The 17,418-nt window shown below is 35.4% G+C and overlaps 2 protein-coding genes across 9 annotated transcripts in view; one reads left to right on the top strand and one right to left on the bottom strand.

Annotated features, from left to right (window-relative positions):
• Window positions 1–12,580, top strand: part of LOC136858168 (solute carrier family 35 member E1 homolog) — a 72,820-nt gene extending 60,240 nt beyond the window's left edge. For both annotated transcript variants that reach the window (XR_010858612.2, XM_067137517.2), the window contains exon 7: window positions 10,070–12,580. The gene's annotated coding sequence lies outside the window, so the exon portion shown is untranslated. The remainder of the gene's footprint in view (window positions 1–10,069) is intronic.
• Window positions 2,293–17,418, bottom strand: part of Grip (Glutamate receptor interacting protein) — a 475,280-nt gene continuing 460,154 nt past the window's right edge. For 5 of the 7 annotated variants that reach the window (XM_068225440.1, XM_067137513.2, XM_067137512.2 and 2 more), the window contains exon 20: window positions 2,296–4,399. The gene's annotated coding sequence lies outside the window, so the exon portion shown is untranslated. Of the gene's footprint in view, window positions 4,400–17,418 lie in introns of all 7 variants that reach the window. The other 2 variants (XM_067137515.2, XM_067137509.2) reach the window with 2 other exon arrangements.

Raw genomic sequence — 17,418 nt, 5'->3', positions numbered from 1 at the left:
ACTACAAATGGGTTGGAAAACTGCAAGTCAGCATTTAGTCCACATTTACCTATAACTTTCGGCATGATTACCACAGATAGTGTAAACCACATTACTTGATCATCTGGAAAACTACCATTACACAGAATATAGATCACTTCACAGCTGTCATAAATGTAATGAGAAATGGAAACATTTATATTTTCAGCTGTAGCCAACTAAAAATTAAATGTGCATTTTTTCTCATTCCTTTTCATTTGTTTGAATCATAATAATTACAGATTACAAATTCTGGAAAAGAGATAAAACTATTTATAATGCAAAAAATTACTTTGCAGTACTTTATCAGTATATTTTTTAAAAAGCAGGATATTTGTAAGACTTTTGAGCCTCTTTGCAGACCACAGGATAGGGTGTTCAAATAAAAAGGAGTACCCTGCATAAAGCACGACATCTGGTCACCCAACCTTAGAGACTGGCAAATAACATCATTCCGGATTTTATCCAGTTGGGTTACCCCACACACGCATTTCTGTGACATGGAGTTTCTGCTCATCTCTTCTTTTTGTAGCCCAACATTCAGAGCCATATAACATGGCTGGGCGCATTATATATTTTGCCTTTCAGGTGGAGAGGTATTTTCCTATTGCTGCCTGCCACTTTGACCATCGACATTTTATACAATTGGTGACATCCCTATCAATGTCTGCATCAGCCTGCACTACAGATCCAAGATATTTGAAGGTGCTGGTTTGAATGACCTTATTGTGAAGAAACAGTTCTGCACTTATGTGGCCATCCATCAAAATATTGCAATGCATATACTGTATGTCTTAGCTCTGCTGATGTTTAACCCATTTTCCTCCAGTACACCCTTCCAGTTGTTAACTTTGTCTTGAAATGTACCCACACTGTCTGCCACCAGCACAATGTCATCAGCAAACAATATACTCCATGGGGATTCTTCGTGTTGTGCTTGGAAAGTTCATCAGTGAACTATGAAGAGGTGTGGCCTAAGTGCAGAGCCCTGATGCAGACCTACTTTAACTCAAAATTTTCTGTGGACCCGCATGAACTGTGCATAGATGTTGACATTCATCATACATATTTTGAATGATGGTGGTGTATGAATGTGGAACATTTTTCTTCTTAAGGGCCCACCAAAGCTTTTCCAGTGTCAGTTTGCTTTTATTCTGAATCTACAGTAAACTAGCTTCTGAGTTGTCCAACTGAAAAACTTTCCTGTAATGAAAGAAATGTCTGTGGCTGATAGAAAATGACAATGATGAGCATATAAAGTCTGTAGTTTGGTGTACACACATGTTGTTGAGCTTCTGCATCAATACCCATTTGGAAATTCTGTCAAATGTGCTTGATTTCAAACACCAGGTATAAGCCGGCATTCAGTGAAGTGTCTTAGTGTAGCAAAGTATTCTCAAGACGCTTGCTCCATTATGTAAGGTGCATGGGTTCATGTTGCCATCAAATCTACCCACCCTGTTTTTCTTTCTTTATTTCTTTCTTTTGACTCTTTGTATTTCCTTGGAATGTTTCACAATTATTTAATGTAAAGTAAATTATTATCAGTTTTGTTATAGTCATTTCATCTCTGACAGATTTCTTTCATTCACCTGAAAATGTTATCTGTGTAACTCTCTCTTTTGTATTATATTTTGGGACTGTATTAGGAAAATGTTTTTTCTATATGCTGCTTCTAGAAAGAGATGTTATAATTAAATATTAGAATGAAATAAATTATCAGTAATTGTGTTTAAAAACTCATTGTTAAAACAACGTAAGGGAGTAAATCTATATATATGAGTTTTGTCTGTACATTGCTCAGAATTCAAAAAGTGTGGTATTTCTTTATCGGTCATGTCCATAGTAATAAGAAAATGCACTTTTTAATTTTCCGTAATGTCTGTCTGTCTCTAGGCCATAAATAATCTTATTCACGCTGAGAGAAATGGTAGTTTAGGGGAAGGCCTAAAATTTTTTTCTCAAATATTTGTTATTAGTGATCCTATCTTAATGAAAATCGGTATGCAAAGTCGGGGAATTAGTTGCTACAATCAAGGCCGTAAATAATCGTATTCACGCTGAGAGAAATGATAGTTTAGGGGAAGGCGTAAAATTTAATTCTCACATATTTGTGTTATTAGTGGTCCTGTCGACAAATACTACATAACTAAAGTTATACAGCATTAAATTTCCGATCATTTATGTCTTATACATTTTTACCATACCGGTTATGATAATAGACATATTCTTGAATTTGGATTTTTATTGCTAAGTCCATATCAGCGCCAAGTCATGAGAAAATGGGTAAACAGAATTTAATGAAAATCGGTATGTTAAGTTGGGGAATAAGGAACTACAGTGTACGCTATAAATAATTTTGTAAGACACCCTTATATCACAGAGTCGAAAGAAAACTAAATGTGAAAGCCTACAATATAGAAAGCTCATAACATTGATCAACAATAACATTACATTGACCCTTGTTTGTTGTGATGTGCTTTGTGTCTTCTGTTGCCACTCAACCAATCAGTCAATCAATACTGATCTGCATTTAGGCAGTCGCCCCGGTGAGATAGATGGGGATTACTGCTGTATACCGAGTTTTTTTTTTTAATTTGCTTTACGTGGCACCAACGCAGATAGGTATTATGGCGACGATGGGATAGGAAAGGGCTAGGAGTGGGAAGGAAGCGGCCCTGGCCCTAATTATGGTACAGCCCGAGCATTTGCCTGGTGTGAAAATGGGAGACTACAGAAAACCATCTTCACGGCTGTCGACAGTGGGGTTCGAACCCACTACCTTCCGGATGCAAGCTCACAGCTGCGCTCCTCTAACTGCACGACCAACTCGCCTGATCGTACCAAGTATAACAACCTGCCTGAATATTGGCGGGAAATAGCTGGGGAGCTAGATAACTTTCTTCTTTAGCATGCTATTCCTCTGGTTCATAAATTTTCTTATACTACTGGTACATAACAAACTGGTTCATCATAGCATTCGAGCTATTCAAGCCCTGCTCTGAGGCACTGATTGGAATAAGCAGTGTACACACTTAATGCAGTAATGACAGAGGAGTGTTCACGGCTGTCTGCGGCCTGGGCATTCCAGCACTGGAACTTTGGACTGTTAGATCGCCACCGTAGTACTGTTTGCTAAAAGTGAGAAAATGTGTGGTTTTTCATTTGATCGGATACTTTATATGATAACATTGCATTTAATTGCAATATTTACATTCCTACTGATGTTTTTGTAATGGCCTAAGTTGACTTCAGTTAGGAAAACCACAAAGATAGTCTTTCCGAGAATGCCGTAGCGAAGCACGGGTACATCGGCTAGTATAATTTTAAAATTGAAAGATGACTTGAAACCTATGCACCTTATATTATGGAGCCAGCACCTTGACTATTATGCTGCAAGAATACTTCTAAATGCTAGTTTTAAACACTAGAAACACAAAAATTAAAGCCCATTTGAGAGCGATTCCAAATGCATACCATTTACCCATGTAGATTATGCAAAAACTCGACAAAATCAGTGTCTGCCTCACTGTACACTCCCCTTGTTAGTTGCTTGGATTTACAAAATTGAGTGAATGGTAAGCTGTGCTTTAGAATATCTGCTTTGATTGTTTATAGATGAAAAAAAAAAGTTATAATATTTCCATGCTAGTTACTCTTTGCATGAAATGTAATTTTGGCAACAGTGGGCAAGTAGAGAGGATTTAGGAGGACTGTGTGAGAAGATGCTATACTGATATGGAGACATGAAATACAAAGTTTATATTTATGTATATTAAATAATTCACATTTGTCTTTATAAAATACAAGCAGAGGTAGTTACTGATTGATTACTCTTAATATTAAAATCTAGAGTACTGTTCATGTTAATCATCATTGTACTTTTGAGGCTGTATGAGTAACATGTTAGGTATATACATTTTGTTCCTTCAAGTTTATTACATTCTATCCTTAAATGTCTTTGAAATCCAATAGTTTCACTAGTTTCTTGCTGTTTTTTAGTATTAAATGTTACAGTAATTATGTGTAACATGGAAAATTCACAGCCGAACATTTCCATTTTGAACTGGACATGGATGATCAGTGGTATAGAAGTTGTCCACTTGGTCTAAAACATTCAGTAAATGTACATTTTACATCATCATCTTGTTCAGTTTCAGTTCCATTGTATACATCAATGAGGTAAAATGTTTAATTTCATTCTCCGGCATGAGTGGGGATCACAAAGAAGTATCTCTACTTGCCCTCCTTCAATGAACTGATCGTATCTGAGCTGTGTTCACTTCTTCACCTTATAGTTTCACAGTGCCTAAGCGATGTATCACTCAGGTTCACATCTTTTTTGGTCTTCACACTGCTCTGCCTTGGAGTATCTTGAAACCTAAAATTGAACACATTAGTGTGATTATAATTTTTGTTGTAAAGTGAGATAATGAGATGCATATTTAAAGATAAATTACAGTGAGAAAGAGGGAACATGGGCGCTTTTATAATGACTATGAATAAATTTAAATGTGGAGTCCTCTTGGTCTCTTTCTGCTGTTGTACAGAGCATTCGGAAAGTTTCTGTGCAAGGTTGTAAGTTTGAATCAAAGTAAGGTGTTTGTAGAATTTTATCACAGTATATATTGGTAGAACTGATTATTCATTGTTGTGACTTTAGTTCAGTATTTAGTTGATAAACAGCTATAGAAGTAACGATACTGGTGTAGTGTTTAGTTGTTCAATTTAGTTTTTAATTACAGTTCTTTCATGTTGAACTCTTCTTTTGACAAGGCAAATTTCACAGATTTAGTGCAGGAAGTATCTGCTGAGAAATTCCCAGAAACAGCTATACCTCATCGCAGTGCAGTTCTTCAACTTACTGAGAATTATTTTAGAGACAAGCTCAGTGTTAGATGGCAAACAAAATGGAAGGCCATCTACACTAAATGAAGGGAAGTTGTTTGGTCATTTATGGCTTGCAGCAGCCCAAGTCAGAAAAAAAATTGAAAATGTTTCCATACAAAGCAGCCTAAGTGCAAGAATTGCAACATGTGGATCATAAAAAGCAAATCCATAATGTATCACAACAGCTATTCACACTTAGCGACTTAAAAACTGAAATAACTGTGTACATAAAAAAGCTAATCGCAAGAAGAGCTGAAGAAAGTGTATTCCAGTAAAATTAAGCGGGTTCAGGCTCATGTATTGTAGACCTCATTTCCAATATTTGTTTTAAGTGCACAGTAACTTTCCAAACACTATATGTAATGACTAATGAGAGTATAAGAATGAATATTAATGCTCAAATTAGGTAACAATTTAGAGTAATATTTAAAATATTACTGTGGGCAGGAAACAGTAGAAAGGATAAATATTAATATGCAGTAGAATAAGGAAAAACTCCTCATATTTCTTGCCAGTCTCCATGTAGTACAGCATATTGAGTATTGTATGTAAGATTGGTACCACTCCTATGCATTGTACTTCACATTTCATAACATACGTCTGAGTTATTAAGTGGAATTATTTCTCCTCAAGAAAAATTGTATCAGAGACTTGTTTATATTTTTGATAATACTACTCAGAATGACCAACCATAAGCAGCAGGCTCTTTAATTTCTCAAGAGTTGAACTTATGAACTTTTGGGATTCATTCTCCTTCCATAAAACAATATTTTTTCTAATAGGGTATCCATTCATCCTGCAAATTGTATCTCTCCACTTTTGGTGGTTTAAATTTTAATATCCTATAAATCACAATGTGAAAAATGCCATGACAGACAGAATGAATACAGCATGAGCAATGTGCAGGAGATCTGCGATCTATCCTTGAAGACACCAATATGCCTTTCCATCTGAATATTGCTCCAGTCATCGCTTAAAGTTTGAAAATAAAAAGGATTCATCTCAAAATTTGCACCTAATTACTAGTTACTGAACCTTACATTGTGGAGGAGCTGTGGTTGAAACTACTCTCACTTACACAAGGAGATGTAGAACTATTGTGCCAAATGAATGCAAAGAGGCAAGTTAGACAAGTAATGACTAGATTCTCAGTACATGGACTTCATCATAAAATCTGTAGAAATAAGAACTATCATCATTCTGACTCATATAAATCTGAACTCTGTGATGAGGAAAGTGAAAGATACATTATGTACATACAACAGAGGCAGAAGATATTAACACAATTTTGTAGTGACAAATCACTGATGTGACCTCTCTGTTTTTCAAATCAGAATCTTTTTATTTGCAAATGAGGTGTCTACCTCGGTGGCAAATGGTACACTAAAATACATTATTGTCAAGCACTAAATTTCAAATTAACAAGAGAAGAAGACAATTTTTCTAGAATACAATAATATACAATTTACGCTAACAATTTTTTCTATTAAACAAACAGCTCATCCTTAATAAATTTATATTGTGTACAAAATTCTACTTATAATATCTCCTATACTTACAAACATAGTCAACTCATATACAGTATGTGGAATTACTTCAAATAATACTATACAACTTGTATAAGATTTACATTGAATTTATATATATATATATATTTTTAACCCATTTTGGAACCCAAGTAGCATAATGACCTGCTGCGTCTTAACCAGAGCCCCTTTTGCCACCACTTTTCAAAGTTCCTGTATGTCAGATATGTCCACTGGCTGTAATAAATATTTCATTCATTATTCAGGTAACGTGGATGTAAATTTGTTACTTCCTGCATTTGGAGGTCTTTGCTGTTGTCGAAACACCCTCAAATTTACTATCCCAGAGTTTGAGTTCATATGTCACATCGCACAAAAGGCCGTTGGTACCAGTGCAAAAGCTTAATCATATGCTCTATTATAGTAGCTGTTAAACTGATTAGTTTACCGCCATGTTCTTCACAGATATAAAGAGAAACAAAATCTGTTAAATTTGTATTATACTACTAATTTTAACATACATGTTGTATGTTGTATGAACTGCTTTGTACAGCTTTAATATAAAATTATCATATTCTTACTATGAAAGGAAGGCAAGAGATTTTTAAAAGAACTCTCGTGCACTGTACTTGCCCTGCAGATGCAGTGCATGACAGCACACTTTCTACAATAATAATGTGGATAACTGGAGATATAATTTTTGGTGGAAAAATGTAATGAGTTTAGCTTGGGAAATTAAAAAAGAAAAGACATTTCACATTAGATTCTATGATATTGAAATTGGGTTTCGAGGGGAAATGATTGAGTGTAGAGGAAATGGTAATTATTAGGACAAGAAGTAAAGTAAATTGTTATCCAAACTGAATGAGAAAAGTCAATTTTTAAAAAAAAAGAAGAAGGTTGTGGTAAATGATCACAAGTCGCTGTTGGTCCCTTCATCGGGCTAGAGGTTACTTCATAGTATTTAATGTATTTGTGTTATAGTGCAGTTATTTTTATGTACTCTTCAGTTACCTATCCTTTTTGCTGAACGTGCATGGTTATAGTTTCTGTATGCAATTTTCTTCCCTTAACTAATTCTTACACTTATAAAATGAATGATCTTTTTTTGTACCATCGATTCTATGTAGGTAAAGTTGTTGAAGAAATTCACAACTTGGTATTGCAATCACTATTGTGTACTGTATATGATGGACAGAATTGAACAGTATGTGGTTGTCATCATAAAATTAACCATTGTTTAACTAATGGTCTGCTCTTTTTTGTAAAAAAAAAATACATATTAACACTTAATCCTGTAGAAATTACTGCAGAAATATTAATTGGATGTGTTTAAACAGTTGTCCAAATATACTATATTTGTTGGAGACTTATTCCCATCTAATATTTTCCCATGTAAAGAAATTAGTATTTTTGTACTGTAGAATGTATAATAGAAAAGTGATTTATTAAAGTATTTAACTTTTCAACTATGAAGGACATACATTATGCAAAACTTTTAGTGATACCTGGTTTTATGGGGGTGAGGAGTAAGGAGGGAGCTCTCCCGGTTCTGGTAATACTGTCGACTGAATGAAAATAAAATCTGAATTGAATCGATAGAATGATCGATTAATATGAATTTTTAGACATGATAATTGTACAGGCTGTGAAAACATTAATGACAACGATATGAATTTTCTAAACCTTTATTATCTTAAGCCAACCACTGTGTCATACACACATTATACAACATTTCTCAGTGAGTCTTGTTCCTAGCGTGAATTCTACTTTTTGGCTTTGCTGTGTAAACAACAACAGTAATAGTACGTAAAGTGTACACCAGATGTCTCACGGCAGTGCATAACACTAGTCTGCCATGAAATTGCTGCCTCCAGAGTTTGATTGTTTTTGGGGTATTTTTAGCATGCTGAATTCAAATTAAAAGCCAGAAAGCTCCTATCATGTACCGTTTAAGTTTTTAAAATTTCATGTTATTTTCCTTATAGCACAATTTTTGTATGCCCAAAGAGTAATTATGTAAACTGTAATACTTTACCAGACACATTCTTATCTTTTGAAAACTTTAACATCATGTTTTAGTTTCACATTGCATTAGTGTGTGTCATTTAGAAAAGTTTCAGCTGTATTGTGGAGTAGAATGTTGTGGGTTTGTAGTTCCGTACGAAAGTATATTTACCACGTCGCATCGCTCATGTATAAATGATCCAGACCACTTTTGTTATATATGTGGGAAATACACATTGCCTAATATTACAGATTTTGTAAAAAAAATCATATCTTGCCTATTTTGGAATCAAACTTGAAGACCAAAGTAAACCTTGGGCACCCCACAAAGTATATATAGTATGCACTGAAGATCTCCATCATTGGTTCAGTGGCAAACGACCTTCGCTGTCTTTTGGAATACCTATGTTTTGGAGAGAGCAGTCAAACCATAGTAATGACTGCTACTTCTGTTCGTGCAATACGAAGGGATACAATTCTAAAAATAAAAAGGAAATTGTGTATCCAGTTGTTTGGTCGGCCATTTTACCTGTCCCCCATGGGCCTGATGTACCAATCCCTGTGCAACCAGAAAATCTTGAACAGTTTTCATCCGAGTCTGATGCAGAAGTGATGGAAAATGAGACAAGTGACAGTGACTACCTACCAGGATCGTCTGCTGCAGAATGTGGGTGTTTTAACCAGAGTGAATTAAATGACTTGGTTAGAGATCTTGCTCTCTCTAAAGAGTTAGCAGAGTCTTTCCTTGGAGTTCAGAACCCAGCAACTCAGTTATGTCCAAAAATATCATTCTATTGGTACAGACAATGCAAAATAGCATTTAAAACCCTTTTCTCTGAAGATGGCTACCTTGTATATTGCAATAATGTGAAAGAACATATTCTAAAACTTGGGCTTCCAAGCGAAGATTAAAGGGTGTTCTCCTTCACAATGGAAACTTTTTGGTTCAGTGCCTGTTGCCTATTCAGTGATCCTCAAAGAATCATACTCAAATTTGCAACTGATGACACTGTGAGTGAACTACAGTGAACACAACTAACTGGCAAGTTTGTGGAGACTTTAAAGTTCGTACTATGCTGCTGGGTAAACATATGGTTTTACCAAATTTGCATGCTTTCTTTGTCCATGGGATAGCAGGGCACGAGTTGATCACTGGACTAAGAAAGACTGGCCACCTCGAGAAAGTGTGGAAGTCAGTTCTAAGAATGTTGTGCGCCAAAGCCTTGTGAGTCCTTCTAAAGTTTTGGTGCCACCTCTCTACATTAAGCTTGGCTTAATGAAACAATAATTCGTAAAGGCTTTAAATAAGGAAGGAGACTGTTTCAAGTACATATGTGAGACATTTCCAATACTATCTGAAGCAAAATTAAAAGAAGGTAGGGCCTATATTTAATGGTCCTGATATAAGAAAACTGATGTCAGATGCAGCATTTAATGGATGAAAAGAGAAAGCAGCATGGATATCTTTCTGTGAAGTTGTTTCAAAATTTCTAGGTAATAATAAGGATCCCAATTACTGAAACATTGTGGCTAACATGGTTAAAGCATACAAAGAACTTGGTTGTAACATGAATATGAAAATTCTTTTCCTGTTTTCTCACCTAGATTATATTTCTCTGAAAATCTAGGATCTTTGAACGAAGAACAAGGCGAACGATTTCACAAGGATATGCTGGAGTTCGAAAGGAAATAGCAGGGACGCTGAGCACCAACTATTGTTGGATGTTAAAGCATGAAATACCTGAAGACAAACATAAAGGAAAAAAGAACAGGAGGATTTTCTCAAGTAAGAAGCAAATAGTGTAAAATTTGTGAGACTTTCCAACAGTGAAGTAAACAAGACAAAGCAAAAACATTAGTGACATGTACTAACAACCATACACATTAATTTCATCAAGTTGTGAATATTAAATATTACTTTTTTTATTTTAAAGAAAAACTTTATGAAAGCATTTCTGATTAAATTTGCATAATTTATACAATATATGTAAAGTGATTTCACAAGAAAACCTTACGTGATAGAAGTAAACAGATTGAAAATTCAGATTCAGCACAACGACATTATATAAAATTTCATTTTTTACTTTAGGCAACAAACAAAATGTTTAAATTCGCAGGCTAGTGTAATCAGTTCATCGCCGGGCTGAGTGGCTCAGACGGTTGAGGCGCTGGCCTTCTGATCCCAACTTGGCAGGTTCGATCCTGGCTCAGTCCGGTGATATTTGAAGGTGCTCAAATATGTCAGCCTCGTGTCGGTAGATTTACTGGCACGTAAAAGAACTCCTGCGGGACAAAATTCCGGCACCTTGGCATCTCCGAAAACCGTAAAAGTAGTTAGTGGGATGTTAAACAAGTAGCATTATTATTATTAATCAGTTCATAGTTTGCATTTCAAAGGTTGCCAATACGAATCTCGAAGATAACCGAGGTCTACCGATTCAGCACTAGGAGCCCAGGTATCACAAAGTTTCGTGTACTATACACAAGAAATGATGAGAAACCATAGTAATACTAAGGAAAGATAATTGTGGGAACATTGTCTTGCATCGGTGTAATGTATGTCTTGTCTATAATCACAGCATGATATGAAATGTGATGCAAGAGTTCAATGAATTGGATTTCAAATTAGGAGTAAATTTCTACATTATAATTCATTATGACAAAGTTTTGTTGATTGTAGTAGATATTTTGGAAAGCTCAGAAAAGGGCTTTGTTACGTAGTAAAAGTCTCAGATGAGGATATTTGTGGAGGTGCCGGTTGTCAACTACTTGTAATCAATTTACTATTAATATTGCACATCTGTTATGTTAATAAAATTTTGATCTCCATAGAAGACACATCAGAGTTCGCTATAAAAATGATAAGATATTGTGATCCTTGGTAGCAAAGACCTTAATTATCAAATTTGATAATTACTACATATATTTTGTTGAAAATCAATTCACTCAAATTGCCAAACCTTAATTTTAGTTACTAATTTCATGAATTAAGAGCAATGTGTGAAAAGTTTAAGTGTAATTCCAGTATTTTGAATAACTTTAATCCATTGACAAAATTTAAAGGTAAGATATGAGATCTTTCTTTCTCCTTCTTTTTGGCCTGCTATTTGTTGTACGGTATTAACTAAATCCTTCCTGGGAGGACTAAAATTATAACTCAGTGGCTGGGATGATTTATACAATGATGTGATAGTTATCAAGGCTAAGTGTCGGTGCTTGAGAAGTGAATTTATTCACCTGTGGTGAGGTTCACTGATTAATTCATTACTGAAATAGGAAGAGCAATTTACTTACATAAGGATGTTGATTAAAACAATTGCATGTTTATTTCAGGTAGGATTCATCCCATCTCTACTGTTTTCTGATCTCTCTTGGTTTATTCCAATGGAACAATTCAATAATCCATTATGGTGAATTTTAGTAATGAGTTTTCAGAAGGACAGACATTGAGAAATTCTTCAATCTATAGATTTAACTCATTTATTGTTTAATGGTATAGTTTGACAGTATTGAAATGTAACTAATCATCAAATTTAATTTAGTCTCTTCCGGACAAATATTGATATGAGAACAAAATTAGCGTTCTACTTTGGTTTCGCCTTTCTGAAGGAATATTTTGTTTAATTAGTTAAGCTTGTATGCATATTTTCTTGTATTTTCCTGTTTTTGGAATGTGTGGATATCTTGAGCAGACCACAGTTGAAGTTAATGTGTGTGTATGTGCCTGTAATATATTGTATTATTTTAAGATATCTTAAAGATTGTCGACAACTGTTGTGGTTCACATTTACAGCAGCATGGACATATGTTCCTCATACTCAGACCACCGAGATGGCCTTTGTACTACTCTCACAATCACAAAAGGCCTTGTAGCACTGATGTAGTATATTGTTCCATAGAGTCGAACACAGCAACATATTTGTATAAAATGTAAATAAAAGTTATGTATGTATATGTAAATATTTAGTCAAGTACATATTGTATAAACCCACAAACCACCTGTAATTAAAATTTATAAACAATATTTTTATAATTAAATTGGTACCAAACATGCAAGTTGTGATCTCTGATTTTTAGAGAAAAGATGTCGTGAATTATTGTAGCACTGTCATTTTAATCTGAAAATATAAAGTATTTGATGCCAACAACTTCTTTTCATTCATCCCAGACTACTGCAGCTTTGAAATTGGGTCTGTTTTCATATCTTGTAAGGTCAGACAAAGAATCAAATAGTTAAAATTAAAAACCCCAGTTCAGCATTACTGTTACAAAAAACATACTTCAGTTCAAAATATAAAAAAATAATTTAACCAACTGGGATAGTATTACTGCAATATGGAATAAGTTTGTATGTTGCCATCTGCTGAAGCATCCTCTTCATACAAACACTAACAAAGGCATGCTGTGTAATGCATAGTGAGAAAATGGCTACATTCTGTCATTTGGTTCTTGACTAAGAACTCGTAGCATACTTGTAAAAGTGTGAAACGAATGGTTTATAGAAGGAATATTAGTACAAAGCTTGTCCGACTCGTTGGCTGAATGGTCAACGTGCTGACCTTTGGTTCAGAGGGTTCTGGGTTCAATTCCCGGCCAGGTCGGGGATTTTAACCTTCATTGGTTAATTCCATTGGCTCGGGGCTGGGTGTTTGTGCTGTCCCCAACATCCCTGCAACTCACACACACCACACACAACACTATCCTCCACCACAATAATACGCAGTTACCTACAAATGGCAGAAGCCACCCACCTTCATTGGAGGGTTTGCCTTACAAGGGCTGCACCCGGCTAGAAATAGCCACACTAAATTAAAAAATTAAATTACAAAGCTGATTTTTTTTTTTTTCCTAGAACCAACCAACCAACCAACCGACTTACTGTTGAGAAATATCAAAATACTTGGCAATAAACAACACTTCCATCAATTGTAAGACAGATGTGTCCTCAAATCCTCTGATATAAGCTTTTTCTTAGCACATTTATCTTGCAACTAGTGATGGGCAATGCTCTCACTCGAGACTCTCATTCCAGATCTCAAAAATTCTTGGGACAGATTCTCCTGTGCAACGTCTCAGTAACTACGAATGTAAGCTTAATAGTATCTTATATCGGCAGTTATTTTGTCAAAAGCCTGCTGCCTGAATTCTGAATCGTTTTTCATCTTATATAACCATGAAGAATGTTTAGAACTTCTTTAAGAAGGAAGCCATTCTTTTCAGTGTCGACTCAGTTAAATGTAACTCGAAAGCTTTTCAGTCTGTTGATCACACAATTTCAATATAAATATTACACTACAGCATAAATTTTAAAAAAATAACATTATTAAACAAGTTTTCAACTACCAAACCACTCTACATATGACACGGGCTGTTTTTAATTATTTTAACCATTATGGTTTGATTTTGGCCCATATTGACTTAGTGATTTTCAGTAGTGTTTTAGATTTATGTCCGCCTTGCCAATACTATACAAAGTTATTTAATCTGTATTCATAAAATGCCGTACATGTTTCTAGAACAACAATTTGCGGACTTTATACCTAATCTCCTCGCAATACGCTCTAAACAAGTTTTAATTAAAGTGTAAGAAATGAGTTACCTAGTATCAAACATGGAGAAAAGCCATTTTGTTAATTCTTCAATAGAGCCACATATTTGTTTCTCTATGTTAACCTCCTGATACGCACGTGAAAATTTTTGTGTGCCATATTGCCAACCCTATGAACAAGAAAACCATGGTCGTCGCTTAGAATTTCATTCTAAGGCAATGTAAAACGCGTTCAGATAAGACGATGTCCATTTTTGAAACTAAGATTGACTTTTGTCTGATTTTGAAACAAACATCCATGTAATTCTCCACTTTTGAAACAAACTATCCCAGTATTTTGAAACAAAGTTGCGTGATGGCACGAAAGTAAACTTCTGTTTTAAAAGAAATATAATGAAAATATGAAAGAATTAAGTTCATTCTTATACTTTGCTAACAATTTTAACTTTAATTTCAGTTCTTGCTTCACTGTATTTCTGGGCTAAAAATGTCTAGTTCATCACACGGATCTTCAAAATAATCACATTCATAATCATCAACAGCTTGTTCATTTTCATTACAACTGTTCTTATTAATGACTTCGACATTGCCACTTAGGAGAGGCATTTAATTTCCACTCTTTTCCGAAGCGGTTACCTAGTAATTTTTCAAAATCTTAAAGTTTCTGCGGGTTTACATTCACACCAGTGTCAATAGGTAAAGGATTAATTAACTTTAGACTTGCCTGTCCTGCCTTTGTGATCTTGCGCTCAGTACTTGTTTCCAAATAGTAGCCTACCTCACTCATAACTCCAAAATTGCCTCTTTTCATACAACTGAGTACAATTTTTAACACTGGGAAATCTTGAAATGAAGTTCACTAGCAAATTTCAGGTACATCTGTGCTTGTTCTTTCCAATTCAGTGGTTCCCAGGTTTGTCCAATCACTTTCACTCTGCCGTACCTTTTGAATACCTCACAATATTCATCTGGACTTATTGTGGTCGTCATCTTCTTCAGGTCTTTGTCAATGAGTCTAAAACTCCTATCTGACAGCAAATGAGTGTCCAATAAATGGAAATCCCAGTACCGGTACTCATTTCTTTGCCTCAGTCTCCAGCCACGTATTAACAGACACATTGTCAGGGTGCGGTTTGCTTTGAGATGAGCCTGTTACAACAGACAGTTTGTAACAGTAGAGTTGTCTGGAATAATACGCCGACTGATCACTTAAGTTTGGCAAACCAAGGTTCTTTTGGCAATCATAGGACATTGAAAGACAGTCCTCCTCTTTTCTTTCTCCAGATGTCGATAAAAATTCTGTGCTTGTTTTTTGTGGATAGTTCTCTTCAGACTTAAGGTTGATCTTTCCTCTTCATTCTTTTCAAACTTAATACATTGCTCTAGTTCCACACATGTAGTGCACTCATCTGTGCCTGGAGAAGAAAACCCTAAATTTAACCTGGTATTAAATATGTGCCTAAAGTAAGCTTCCTTTACAGGGGCAAGATATCTTCTTAGGTCGATGGCCCGAGTAAATAGCATTTAAAAAATTATAAAAGCTTCCTTTACTTGCAGTCCCACTTCTCTACCTTCATTATACATACGCAATTTCAGGCGGACACTCCGAAACGTTGTCTTCCATATTCAACGAAAATATTTTCCCAAATACTTATAAGTAAAAACAATGAAAAAACATGGGCACTAAACTTCCAAGCACGCACAGACAGGAGAATGTAAACAAATGGTCGCCATGCCAGTTTGATGTCACTTGTAGCGATCTGATTGGCTCAAATGGTCATGTCCGTTTTTGATAGAAACTTTGTTTGGAGGTGTCTGTTTATGAAAGAAACTGCATATTTCTTTGTTAAAAATAAAGTACAAATATTTGTTTATAAAGACATGGGCCACTAATTCAGAGAGAGCATTAAAAGTACTATAATGATCTATTCTTAACTCAATTTTGATATAGGTGGTGAATGTCTGTGTTTGACATTAGGCACCTCAAATATCATCTACATGAAACATTTAAAATTATATTACTCTAAATAAGCTGTAATTAAAATGCAAGACCCTTCAACTAAATAAAATATTTAAAATTACATAAATACCAAAAATGTTCTTTCTTCTTCAAATTTTAAGATCATCAGAAGCAGTGTGCATCTACAATTCAAAAATTTTCTTTCGGATCCTATTTGAAACTTCTTCCAAATGGCTATTCTCTTTCTAGTTGAGTTAGATTTCTGTACATGATGTAGCTGCTTGTATACATAAGAAGTCATCGAAAAAATGTGGCTGACTTTAACTCATGATTGGGTACCTTTTCAGAAACATGCAAGCCAGTTATTGCACCTTATTCCTGTGCATGTGTTACTATACTGGACAACGTATCAACAGCAGCCCATAAATACACTGTGCCAAATTGTATGATTTAAAACCTTTCATCTTCTCCTGGGTAACATGATGTAAAGGAAAAATAAACAGCTTCTGAGAGACAACATTATTATCCTCATGTGATATTAAACCATACAGGACTGAGCAAGCTGGCTGTGCGGTACAACCACAAAACGTGCTACATGGCATCTCTTCAAAATAATCCCACATTCACGGCTTACGTTGTGTAAAATTACACGCAATTGCACATTGCACAGTCATATGCCGAAGAACCTAATTATGATATAGATGTTGATTCCCAAAGGGAACCTGGAATATTTGTCCCAAATGAGTTAATTTATAATACCAATATAAATGGCCCGTTATTGGACCTTATAAATTTTCCAGCTAACTCATTCCTGGTTACCAGCATTTTGCCTCAGTGTGCTGAATTGGGCTCATGAATTGGTACTTTACACACCCACCAAGATGCATGGCATATCATCTGATATATCATGATATATCATCTGATGGCCAAGCAGGCATCAATTTTTGGTAATAAGACAAAGTCTCTCATAGTGCATTGGCACTGCCGATGGCTCCAAGTAGCCTACGCAGTGGCCTCCACGGTATATATATATATACATCGTATGGCTTTACAAGTACACAAAAAAACTAATATCAAATGGAAATGTCCAAATTTGACAACCAGTCCAGAGGACTCGGAGTCACTTGGTGTAGAAGCCTCAGATCACCGTTAAATGCTTGAAGTGGGCACTCCTTAATGATGTGTTCCATTGTCTGCTCCTCCGCTCCACAGTCGCAGTCAGCAGATGAACGGAAACCCCATTTCTTCAACATGTAGCCACACCTACCTTGACCCGTCCTAATTCGGTTCAGCTTCGACCAGGTTTGACGCAGTAATTGGAATCCTTCAACCTTCTTTGTTGGATCTTGAACCAAGTGAGCGTTGTTGGGTGGATGTTCATGCCAACGCTGTTGCCACTCAGAGGTCATGTCGAAAGAACTCATACTTTGAAAATCAGTCCAGGGTGGTTTGCATGATTTCAGACGAGT

Source organism: Anabrus simplex, chromosome 1 (genome assembly GCF_040414725.1).
Source record: "Anabrus simplex isolate iqAnaSimp1 chromosome 1, ASM4041472v1, whole genome shotgun sequence".
NCBI classification, from domain to species: Eukaryota; Metazoa; Arthropoda; class Insecta; order Orthoptera; family Tettigoniidae; genus Anabrus; species Anabrus simplex.
The sequence above is the reverse complement of the archived record's forward strand: the minus strand, read 5'-3'. Positions and strand labels throughout refer to the sequence as shown.